Genomic DNA, 13,413 nt, shown 5'->3' on the forward strand with positions numbered 1-13,413 from the left:
AACTATTTGTTGAGATATGTAGGGAAGAAGGGCTAAACCCTAAAAAACAAAGCAAGGCATGATTGGTGAGCCTGCTCTCAGTGTTTTTAATTTAGGTTAGCCAAACATTTGTCTAGTGTGGGATGATCCTAGGAATGATCTTATTGTGAGCCTGGGGTTTAAACTTGATGACCTCCTGAGGTCCCTTCCAGCTTTATTTTCTATAATTTTATATTAAGGGAAAGAAGCAAAGAACTGTGCACCATATCTAGGTATTGGAAAGGAAAGACACTGCTTGTCAATAATACTTGGGAAGAGATGGAAATCAAACTGAACCAATGATGACAGAGGAATCTGAGGAAGACAATTAGAGAGCGTACAGTAGCATACACTATATTTGGCTTTCAGGAAACCAATCAGAGTCTCCAAATCACACCCTGCAGCGGCAGAGATTACAGCCAGATGAAACACCCCCCCTACAGTTCGGGCACATCTACAGTTTTAAAAAAATACAGTTATGGTGCAAAAGCAGGTATCAAATTTAGGTGCGAATAGCTAAAGCACCTTAACACATGTGTAGACACTCTAAAGCTCATTAACACTATGTATAGTGACTGACTTGGGACTAACTTTTGTCCCAAGTCAGTCTGCACACTGTGTTAATGTGCCTTGGTGCATGCACATGTAGACACATGCCTAAATCACCTTCATGTGCATTCGGCAAATGTGAATTAAGTTTAGGTGTGTGTAAAAGCACATGTAGACACACCCTTAGAGAACGGAAGTCAGAGAGGGAAACAAGACTCCAAAATGAGAAGCTAGAACTGGAAGAACCTGAAGTTTGAACTGGACTGAGAGGCTGATGAGCAGGAGACCTTGTGGTCCAATAAGTAGGAAGAAATACCGGAATGCCCCCAGGGGCATACATGATGAATTGTGACCCAATTTAAAGAGCAGGGGCAAGAGCTCCTTTAGTACAGAACTTAAAAGTGTAAATTAATTTGGGTAAATTAAACTAAGCATTGACATGGTTATACTGCCTCTGGTACCCAAGTGAACAGCTGCACTGCATTGTGCTATGAGACATATTCTAAGAGAACTCTGTCCAGTGGCCACTTGCATAAGAAGAGCCTAAGGGTTATGAATAATTAAGAAAGTTTGGCTTCTGAATGGGGGAACACATCCCCTAGTTTTATAGGAAAACAAAAATGTGTGTGTACAACATACAAAGGAGTGACACACTGGAGAGGAGGTCTACACAGTAGAGTACATATTTTAAACCTGGCTCCTGGTAATTTAAGCAGGTCATCTAGTTCTTGAATTTTGGGACTTAGTGAATAACAGTTTCTTATTAACTTTATTTACATCCTTAATGATTTTATAGATCTCTGTAAAATCTTCCCCTACCCCCCATTTCAGCCTTCTCCTTTCCAAACGGAAGAGTCCTAGACTTTTCAATCTCTTATGGAGTGGCAGCTGTGCCAGATATCTGATCACTGTTGCCGTTCTCTGTACTCAGCCTGTGTCGTCTTCTCTCTCAGACCTGAGGAAGGGCACATGATGCCTGAAAACTTGTTCAGCAGCACTCCCAACTATACAGTTAGCCCAATAAAAGAGATCACAAAAAACTTGCATCTGTACTTTTTCTAATTCTACTGAATCCTTTTTAAGATTTGGAGGCCAGAACTTCCTCACTTCCTCTAAATTCAAGAATAGAGCCATCATGGACCCACCATGGATTTATACAGTGACATAATGAAGTTTTCCCTTTCATTTTTAATTTTCTTCTTAAGTAAGAGGTTAGGCTGTCCAATGCTAGGTGTAAATACACAGAAGCTGGGGCTGGTGGGTCACCTGCTGTCTACAAGGCATGATGATATTCTGTACCTCAAACTTACAGTTAATGGTGTGACTGAGAACTCTGAGAAAAGAGTATGTGTTTAGCTTTTAATACACTGGGCTGGCAGATAAGTTTATACTCCAAACAACTGCAAATATTTCATGTTAGACAATGAGTTGAGAACAGCCTGAGTCCCAGTGGGGGTGGAAGGTGCAATTTAATGAAGAAGTAATTCAAGAGATGGTGGGATGTAGGGACTGCCTGAACTCTAGTAAGACCTCCGAAACCACATCAGAGAATGTAAAATATGAGTGAAGATTTCAAATGTGAAACCATTTGCACTGCCTGCAGTGCAGATTTCTGCACACACCCAGTAAAGGTCAGGAATGTTGGTGGTGAGGATATACCTTTTGATATTTTGCTTGGAAATGTTATTATAAACTTGAGCCAAAATCCAGTCCTCTCTGCAGTAAAAACTATGGATCAGATACAGACTGCTGGATGTAGGAATACAGCTAAGAGGTGTCCACAAAAATTCTACATGGAGTGACTGGGAGGAACAAGGTTGCCTATACTCCCCCCGTCATATAGCAAAGAGAAAGCACAGGCCCATGAATTGGAGTAGAGCAGATGTAGGACCTTCGCTAATTTCTATGCTGGAGCTTGAAGTTACACTAGTTTTCTTTGAACTAAAACTTTAGTGAGGGAATATTACATGTTGCCTAGACTTACTTAGGGAACTGAGGCAGAGCTGAATATTGCCATGGGTAAGACTCCAAGTTTGCGGAAAGTGAGGAACTGAGATGTGCTCTGAATCAATTTCCAACCAAGAGTTGGGAAAAGAGTAAATGCACATGTGCCATTTTACACACAAGTAAGAAAATAGGTTTCTTTTGTAGCAAAATGCCGAGTTTTTCTCTTTTTATTATTTTTAAATGCATTCCCTCCCCTTCCCCAACCATTTCTGACTTGCTGTCTACCCTCTCTATTCCTTATAAGTGATTACAAATAATACTAGGTAACCTAAGATAAGTTCTTATATTCCCACATTGTAATAAGCCCCTTTTTAATATTGTAAATAGTGTTCTGTTATGTTTTTATTGATTTTTACTGTTTAATATTGTATTATATTGTATTCCTATCATCTGGGCATTGATTTCTATTGTTTCATCTTAGCGTTGTATGATATAGGCCTGCAATGTGGATTGGCTTGGGTGATATCGAGTATCCATTTTGCATGTCAGGTTCCCGTCTTGTTCCCATCTTATCCCCATGCCCTGTTGTGTAAGTATGTTGTAACCTATGACTCATACTTACCCCTCCTATGTAAATTGGTTCCTGAATGAATGGGGATGAATGAGGGTGCCTGAGAGACAATGGCAGTAGGTCTAAAAAATAGCTCCCTCTGAATGACCGAACCAACAACTGGATGACCCAATCATTACCCTGCATTGACCCTCCCTGGCCCAAGATTTGGAAGACAAAGGCTGCTGCAGAAATCAGTCAACCCACCATTACAGACACCTGAAACTGCATGTCCTTACCTAGGAGTGCATATTCTCAGTACACCAGGGACTGACTCTTGCCTGGGCATACTCTTGCCACTATGGTCATAGGAGGTCTGCCCCTATAAAAGAGGGCAGTGAAGACAGGCCCAGTGGGATGCCCTCTCCATCTGCACTAGTACTCCACCTATCTACCCAGAGGCCCTGCTGGTGACCCCCCTGTGGACAACACCTGCTGGATAAAGACCCCGTCTGGCCATCAAGGACCCCCTTCCAGCCTGCATAGGTAGCAATCACCCCCACCCTCTCTTCAACCAAGGACTTGGACTGTTTCTCCTCCCTACCTGGACTTCAACCCTTGCACTGAGTCACTTTCTCCTGCTACCATTGTGAGTGCTTGTATGTGTGGGAACCAATAACTTCATGGGGCTGTGTAGTGTGTTGTCTGTTTAATAAATCAGTTATTTTGAAACCCTGAGTTGGGTGTTTGTCTGTTTCCCGACTGTTTCCTCCTTGCCACCACTTATCTGCCCCATGATCTCCCAGCTTTCTGCCTCAATTTCCAGCCCTGATCTCCAAGCTTTCTGCCTCTCTCTCTTTCCCGGCTGTCTCCTCCTTGACACTGGGCTTTTCCCCTTGCACCAGTGACCTCAAATAACCCTGGGGCCATTTGACCTTAAGTAACCCCAGCTCTCCTCCAGTTTCCTCTTTCTAATCCTGGCCCCAACAACTTTCACTCCTGGCACTTTAACTCTTTCATTTTAACCCCCATCCATCTCCCTCCTTCCCCTCCTTCTGGAGATCTTTGACCCTCGATTCCCTTAGTCACCAAGTACTCTAGTATCCCAAGTACCCTAAGCGCACACATACACCCTACACCACCCAAGTTAGGAACTCACCTGTGTGTGTGTATAGGTGGGTGGTATATGCGTGAACTGGTGAATATACATATATGTATAGATGTCATTGTGTGTGTGATATACAAATTAGTGATCTATGTATCTGCACTGGGTGTGCAGGTATTAACAATTGATTTTTGTCTAACTTTTGGTGTTTATAGTGTGTAGGTGCTTGAATTGGTGATAGTTGTGCATGTGCCTGAGTTGGTACTGTGTGTGTGCGCCTAATTGATTTTTTTGTGTATGTATGCAACACTTTGAATTCATATAGTTTCGGGATAGAATCCAAATAATAGAGAAGGCAAACCAATCCTGAAACTTTGTACCCTGCCCCACCACCAGTCATGGGTAACCAAACCCTGAGAGACCTATCCTGATTGTCCTCCCAACTTGCTCAATTTGATGTTTCCTGTAACCCAGAGTTGCACCCAAGGGTGGTTGACAACTGAAGGAAATTTTATTCACTACCCTCTTTGCTCCCTAGAAGATTAATATGAGCCATTACATAGATTTTTGAGAACCTCTTCCTCACATGCGACTCACCAGAAGGACCTGTGCCAGCCACTTATGATCAGCAGCTGGAGGAAGAAGAAGATCAGGCCTTTCACCATTTAGGCTGAACTTACTGGCTAAGGTGACTAAGTTGGTTTAGTGGCTAGAACATTCGCTGAGGAAGAGGGGGAAACAGGTTCTTGCAGTCCCTAAGTTAGACTGATTTGAAACTATGTTTCCCCCTTCTCACCAAAGTGACCTAACTCACCAAAGTGACCTACCTAAGTCCATTGGGTAGGCATCATCAGAAGCATTCTCCATTCTCATGTTGAAGATGACCCACTTGGCAGCCAAGAGGAGCAGATGTGAGACCAGGAGAGGAACAAAGCAGAGGAAGTGTACCTCCTAGCAAGATGGACTCTGCTATGGCCAGGATGGGGTCAGTGTTTTCTGGCCCTTCCCCCAGTGCTGCTTCTGCATTTTTCGCTGAATAGTCATTGGATAGATAGCAGGTGGATAAATTCTTACCCACAGCACACCACAGCAACACTATATGTTGTGTCTAGAAGTAGAATTAAACAACAACAAAGCATATTGTATTTCCTGGGTCTCTGACCATTAGGGTGGCCTGGATTCAGCCCCTGCTTCTAAGGCTGTATTTTATCTAACAGCTATTTAGTGAAAAATGCCTAAGCAGTCCCTGTAAAACCTGTTTTTAAGTCACACTATCAAGTGATGCTCTCATTTGATTGCTTTCCTTTCAGTCCTGTGACATTTGTATTCTTGTCTTTCTTGTGGTACTTGAACAGGAGTTGGGGTAGAAGATGGTGCCCTCAGCCTAACCTAGCTGTTATAGCATGGTAACTAAGACACTGTCCTGGGAAATGGGAGGTGTGGGTTCAAAGCTGTTCAGGCTGATGGGGGCCTAAAAATTAGGGATCAAAATCCTGGACAAGTGCCTTAGGCTATTGGCAAAGTCACTAGTTTATTGGCAAAAGTTAATCTTCCTTCTCTGCTGGGTTTACTCAAGCTATATCTGATGAATTAGTCTTCCCAGGGGAACTCATCCATGAGGATGACTAGTTAGCAAATCCCAAACAGTGTTAAGCAGGATTCAGATACTAGAGTGCATATCAGAGTCACTGAATATGCACAATAGCTATGTTTTCAAATGCTTATGTCTATTCTTGCTTAAGCACTAGAAAAGACTGATATGCAACAGAAAGCATTCATTTGTGCATAAACATTTAGGCAAGATTTTGCTGAATCATACATTAGAGAAAAGGCACATGACTCGCACTAAATAGCAACTAGAGCATGTAAATCCTTTTTTGAATCCATGCTTAATTAGCTAAAAGTTATGCATCATTGTGGCTAACTTGGAAATTCTTTGGATCTGACCTCAGGTCTAGACGAAGCGAATGTAACTGATTAAACTGAGAACAGATGGCTCTAAATAGGAAAAAAAAATCATTGCTGTTCAGTGGACCAGCAAAAGGTCAGTGTGTCACCTCATATGAAGATATCTACCCACCTGGCAAGCTTCACTATTTTGCTCCTCATAAAAGCCATCCTAAAAATCACGTCTTCCTTGGTACTTACAAAACTCTAGACAGTATCCATGTCATGACTTTTTATTATAACTGTTTTACCTCTGTCCATTATTTCTTGTCCTATATTTGTATTGAAAAGGCTGGATTTTCCAGAGCATTTAAGAGCCATTAAAAGTTGGTTGCATTAGGCACCTAACTCACCAAAATATTTTTAAAACTCCCATGCTTCCCTACATGGGGCAGAGCTTAGCTTTTCTGCTATATGTCATAGCACCTAGTGCTGATACCTGGTTCAGAATTCTATATACTGGGCACATCTACACATGACGCTATATCACCATACCAACACGCTATGGTGATATAGCATTTTTGGTCAAAAACTGTGATGCCACCTCTGTCATCATAGCAATACACTCCCTCAGTATAGCACATTGCTATGGCAATGTAGCTGCTAAAAATAATGGTGCACTGCCAGTGTGGCACAGTATGGGTTGTTACTGTTCCATCATTTAGTATTTTTAAAAAGAAGTCCTAAATGACAACACAGTAACAATGGTGCCATATGAGTACATGCCCATTGTTGCAAAATATACAATAATTTCTAGACTGAGGCACTTTGGAGCATCTAGAATTTTGAAAAGTAGGGTACACATGGTGAGGTGCATCATCACATATAAAACAACACACAATTTTCTCCAGTTAAAAATCAACTAGAAGCTTTACTAATATGCTAGGGACCTGGGGCTGTATAGTTCAGTTTAAAATTGAAGAAAAACAAATATAAATTCATTGCGTTAAAAGCAATCTGCAGGGCTGCTTCATTAATGTAACATCAAGACCATTAAAAAAAGAAGAGAGGTCATTAATACCTTTGAATGAGTTTAAAAGGGATCAGATAGATGATAATGAGCCATGAAGTTAAATGACTCCTTCAGCAATGCCTGACTAGAAATGCCACTGCCACACAATTCACTTTAAACTGGAATCAAAGGGTAGAAGTGCGCCCAGGCCTACATACAAGTGAGGGAGTTGCCATGATTACTGTGGGAGGTTAGACTAGTAAGCCTTTGGTAACATTAAAATCCAGGGCATAAGGAAAACCCTATATTTTAGGATTGTTACACCTGCAAAATCTCAAAGATCATATTTTATCACTTCTCCTGTATTACAAATTCTTACAAAAGCAACAATGTGAACACATAATGCCCAATTCAACTTATATTAACTCCCTTATACTCAGTTACAATCATGGATAGCTACTTTTATCCATTTTGCAACTGTCTATGGAGTCTAAGCTAATATAAATTGCAATATGAAGAACATTAAAAAGTTATAAGCTAAAATATCAATCATTCCACTTCATTAATTCTCCCAGCAACTTGATGTATGATTTATATCTGTACACCTACCTTCACTTCCTTTCAATCCATGAAGTGTTTGGGCATCACTCTTTGGGCATCACTCTGACACAGGCTTGAAGAGAGCAAATAAACCTGTCCTCAGGTTTTCTGATTTCTAGAATTCATAGCAAGTATAGTTTGTTGTTACAGTTTATGTGCAGGGATTTTGTGATGTGGACCACTGTTTTATATGGGAAGAGCAGCACCAAATTAATTTTAAATGATTTCTCAGTCTGAATATTAACCATCACGCCACCTTGGTAGTATATCTTCTGTTTAAAGTTTATTTATTACTGAAAATGAATTGAGCAGTTTCATTAAAAGTGATGCACCCCAAATCAAAAATAGTTAATAAATTGAATTCATGGTTGACCCAACTTCATTAACTTTTCTGCTATTTTTCTTTTATGTATTTTAAAGCAATATGCATATTATTTATTTTTTATAGATATTTGTTTTTCCCTGATCATCAAATTATTTTGTATGGAAATATAGAAAATGTGTTCAATAGCCCAGAAACTGGCAACTTAAAAACAGAAAAAAAATGAACTCCACTATGCTATGATATTAAATATTTAAACGAAGTTACTATTCCACACACATTGGAAAAAATAGTTATTTAAAGCTGTCTGATACTTTTTGTTTAAGGATTCAAAATACAATAAGCTATACAAAACTACACTCTAAAGAATGATAACCCAATTTTAACTTTGCTAACAACTTTGTTGAAAGCTGCCGAATAGTCCTCTTTTCTTATCAGTTGGGCAGGGATTTCCTGCTACAGAGCACACATTTGTGTCTTAGACAATATAATGGGTATGTACATTAGCTACTGCATTGCTCATATACTGTACCACAAATAAGCAAAAGAAAGCTGTTTTATCTTACCTTCTGAATATTTTTTCTGTTGTTTATATTAATTGGCATTTTAGATCTTGTGCTGTCACTGTTTTCATTTTGCTGAGGAAAAAGAAAGGGAAAAATATGTATTACAGCTATTGTTTTTATTAATATAAAGTCTAAAGTTGCTTACAGAGATTAATTTGAAATGACACTGTGGAGCTTGACAGTGCTTGCTGGTTATTTTCATTTACTTGATGATTTTGCATGCTATTTGCATGAAGAGATGATCTTAGGCAATAGCTTTGTTCTATTGATTGTTATTCTAAATGAAATAAATATTGAGGCAAATGGACAGTGGACCCTAACTAAAGAGTAAATTACTATGCTCGCTAAATTTCAGTAAACAATTACTGAAGAGGAATCAAGCAATGCACAATAATAAAGGATGCAATATTTGACCAGTAAACACTTTTCATCACTACTAACAGCAGGCATCCAGTGCACACAAACCATTGACTTCATTTTGAAATTTAGGGTGCTTAAAGAATGAAAGCCACATTTGGCTTGTTTGGGTAGACAGCTTCACCAAAGGACACTGCAGATTGCTTCTGTTTCTCCCCATCATTTAGTTATTTCATGTCACTCAATACTACCATCTTCTTCTGTCTCCTCTCTTAATGGTAACGGAGGCTATTTATTTGTAGAGTTCCTTTCTTCTACCTTTGAACAAATTTGCATTATACATAGTCATAAAGTGTTATATTTAATACATGTATTCTGGGTCTCGTGGGACAGGGTGCTTATAAATCTAACAAAGAACATTTTTTTTACTTGTATTCTAACCAACTGTTGCCCATCAACAAGAACTTGGAGAACATTATTAAAAGCTGTCATACAAACCATATTTAGCAAGCTACAGTTTGCTTTAACAACCTGAATGCTCAGTTAGCTATCCAAGTTCAGACACTCAGGAGTTGGTGCAATGCTTTACCAGATGCTATGAATTGTTATTAGTTGCTAAATTGTTAAGCTGTGATACGGTATCATGTATGACTGCTCTTTCCACAAAATAAATATTAAAATAAAAATATATCTGTCTGCTTTAGCCCTGCAAGCAGATATATACTGTGACTGAGTTCAGTGTTTATGATAGGAGCTGTATATCTAGCTCTGGAGTATTATGTACCATTATCTACCAATAGATAATACCACAGCCATGCAAATGACACTACATTCATTCCAACTCATTTCCCTCCCTATCTGATGGTAAAACTTTCATATTTGGCTTGTTTGGGCATGTCCCCATAAGTGGGAATGTGCATTTCTCCAGGGGTAAATATCAAAGGCACAATATGTGCTACTGCTACTTTTTCCTGGGAAATGCCTATGCGTGCATGCTCTGGAGTGCAGCACATTACCCTGAGTGAGATGCGGGAGACTGGGACCAGTGCCTGGGCTGGCCCCAGCAGTCTTACCTGGGGTCCTGGGGACCTCTTGGGGCTGCAACCATGGTGATCCAACTACAGGGAGCCTAGCTTGTAGCCAGAGTGTGGCTTTGGCCAGCCAGGCTCTGGTTTCAGGTGGTGTACACTGCCTCCATGTGCACTGCCCCGCTTTTTTTAGGTGCAGACTTTTTTTGACAATGAAAGCTCCTGGTGTCAATCCCCACCCCCGACCACATTGCTAATTAGCAGTGTAGGGAATGCCTGCATGTGCAGTGTGTGCAGTGTGGGTCTATAGTGCTGCATACCACACATCCACGCTAGTCTGGGTGCACCCAGCCAGAGTACAGAGAAGGGCAAAAGTGATCAGGTGTCTAGAACAGCTGCCATTCCAGAAGAGATTGAACAGACTAGGACTCTTCAGTTTGGAAAGGAGAAGACTGAAGTGGGGGTGGAGGTGGGGGGGTGCAGACTTTCAAATCATGAAGGATGTGAATACAGTGAATAAGAAACTTATTCATCAAGAACTGCAAATTAGCAGTGCAGGGAATAACTACATGTATAGCGCATGCTGTGTGTGGTGCCATAGATGGGTCTGTGGCACCATATAGCACATGCACGTTCATCTGGACGTGCCCTTTGGATCCATACAACTTGATCTGGAGAGATTACTTCTAGTGCTCTGAGCACTATACAGTTTCCATATTTCTTCAAACCTCAATTTCTATCTGTAAATGCCATCTGTTGCACTCTTTTTTAACATTTTACTTAAAATGAGATTAATCACACTTTTTCCAGTGAGGAAGAAAACCTCTCTAGGTTCTGTGTATTGCATATTGCAGTCCCACCTTGTGGAATTATGAATGTCCTCCATCTCAGTTCTATACCTAGCTACTGCTAGCTTCCACCCTCAAAACACAGTGAACCTCCCTGAAAATTGCTCTTGAAAGAGCTTTTCAGGTAATAGATGTTAGCTTCAATGCCATTTCTATCCTTCCACCACTCTTCTGACCTCCTATCAGCATGGCCTCCATGTGTGCCATTACCTTTTAATTGGGCAAGAGGTTTTCACAGTGCGAAAAGCAAAATGGTAAACTGAATTTTGTCGGGGAAATTGGTCAGCTACTGCATAGCACCCATACACTGAAGGGTGTGCTCATACACCGAGGAGCACCGGCCACGTCCCGTCTCTGGGCTCGTTCCTATCTGCGATCAATTTGCAAAGAATGAGGGAGTGTCTGTCTTAAGTTTATTGCTTTGCAGAGGGGTATTCAGTGTCAGAAAGACAAAGACCTCTCCCCTGAACTGAGTTTTCAGCTTAGTATTTATACATTAAGCATTGTATTGCTACATTGTTGCGCAGCATCTAGGTTTTTCCTCTTGCCGTTACAAAATTACAAAACATGCTACAGAGCAAGCTTGGGCTAGTTTAGACTGGTTTCGCGGTTACACATTACTGTCAGCGAGAAGTACACGTCGCTTACTGTCAGCAAGAGGCGATCTTTAATCTTAGGGGAAAAAGGTCATCTACTTTTTTCAAGGGTCATCTGCTTTTTTATGATTGTATTGTCATTTTCTCTTACAATTTGGTCTTATACCTCGAATTTCATCCTAGGTTTAAGTAGATACATTTGAATAAATAAATATATTACTAGCAATTAGGTGAGACTTTTCACTCTAAGCTTAGTGTTCCATATTGTTATTTTTATTGTTGTTATTGGCATTTATTTTTTAAAGCTATATATTGCAATTTATCTAGAGACAAACCAAGTTGGAGCCTTTTGTATGAAAGGCTCATATGAAAATCTCATGCACAACTCTATTACCTCATGCAGAAAACTTTTACTTTATGGAGAATCAAAGCTTCTGAGAAAGAGGGATTTCAGTATGTTCAGCATGTGTCTCTATGTTCAGACTGTCATGCTTTATACTGATATAATTTGATCCATAATTTTAATTTTTTTTTAAAGATCTAAGTGCAGTCAGGTGCTCTTAAGTGTCACTTTAGGAGCAAAATCTTTTCCTGTGCATAATAATCACTTAGTCCCTGTCCCTTACCACTGAACTTCAGGTGATTCCACCATATGAAATTGCTTAGTTTTTATTTTCAAGTTTTGGCTAAGATCAGATTTATGGCCTATGATAAATCTAAAACACTGATTGGATAGTGGCCATTTGAAAAATGTGAGCTTAGTGGTAAAATAAACTGTACAACAGTGGAGAGAATTGAAGTGCTAAAGAAAATTGATCAAAATAAAACTCAGTTAGTGATCTGTTGGGACTACTGGGATAAACCAAGTTTTACTTTAGATTAGCACATAGTCCTTCTTCAACATACGCCATGATGATTCAGGGCTATGAGGATAAGATGGGTGCACAATGTGTGAAATTCCATTTCTATTTCAAGGTCTCAAGGATGAGATTCAGTCCATTGCAGAGCACCAGCATGGAGCACAAATAGCACTGGTACATCTATAGTGTGCTGGCCCAGCATACAGGTATGAGTATTACTCTCTGGAGCCTGGAGTCAAAATTAGAAATCTCCAGCTATTCATCTAATTTTTTTTTTCAGATGGCTTCTGAATCTATTTATGTGTTTATAATTATTTAGTTCCAGAAGTAGGGTGATCAAAAGGAAAAAAAAAAAGAAATTAAGATGAAGATTAATTTCTTTGTTAAAAGGTAAATAAACTTATGAGAAACAATCCCTTCACAGTGTGATGGCAATAGGCAAACATGTTGCTATAAGTAAATTCTATTTCATACTACAAAGTGATTGTCCCAGAGGTTCATAAATATTTTACTGTAGTACTACTAAATGCCATTTTCCTTATTCTATTTACTTTTGCATACATTCATAATTGGTCTGCTAACAAATACTGTTGTGAGAGTTATATGAAACCTTTTCCTTGAGGCTCAGTGTAACAATTCATTGAATATTAACTATACCAGGTAGCTGAGTGGATTGTTATCAGTTTTATGCTTGGAAGAGACCCAAACAGCACACAGACCTACCATGCAGACCTCAGTTTATAGCTGATTGTTCTTAGTGAAAGCTCCCATGCACCTGGTTTGGTGCCTTGTAAAAAAATATCTTTTCTCTAGGGTATAATTACAGCAGCCTCTTTTTTAACCAACAAGAAGAAAGGATATAGGCAAAACTCAAGTTACACCAAATATTTGCTCTCAGGTTTGTCTTTGCAGTCTACTGGAAAATAGGTGTAAGAATTTCAAATCCCAAGATGACAATAGGTTCCTGTTATATTTTGTGAATGTTTAAAAGGATTTAATTCAGACTACGTTTCCCTTAATTTTTTAGTTTAGATCAAAATCTTAAGCCAGGAAAGCTAACTGTTTTCTGAGAAAATGTTGCCACTCTACTAAATGAAAAAATGGTGTTTTCTTTACGCAGGTTTAATAATACTAATGGTTCCTATTCTATAGCAGGGATTTGAACCGG

General features: G+C 39.6%; 1 long non-coding RNA gene across 1 annotated transcript in view; it reads left to right on the forward strand.

Moving 5' to 3' along the window:
- LOC149874769 (uncharacterized) overlaps nt 1-12,451 on the forward strand; it is a 219,894-nt gene extending 207,443 nt beyond the window's left edge. Inside the window, exon 3 of the long non-coding RNA XR_016439965.1 lies at nt 12,361-12,451. This is a non-coding gene — a long non-coding RNA (uncharacterized LOC149874769). The remainder of the gene's footprint in view (nt 1-12,360) is intronic.
- The last annotated feature ends 962 nt before the right edge of the window (nt 12,452-13,413 follow it).

Source organism: Crocodylus siamensis, chromosome 1, assembly GCF_052110815.1.
Source record: "Crocodylus siamensis isolate JL-2025a chromosome 1, ASM5211081v1, whole genome shotgun sequence".
In the NCBI taxonomy this organism is placed as follows: domain Eukaryota; kingdom Metazoa; phylum Chordata; order Crocodylia; family Crocodylidae; genus Crocodylus; species Crocodylus siamensis.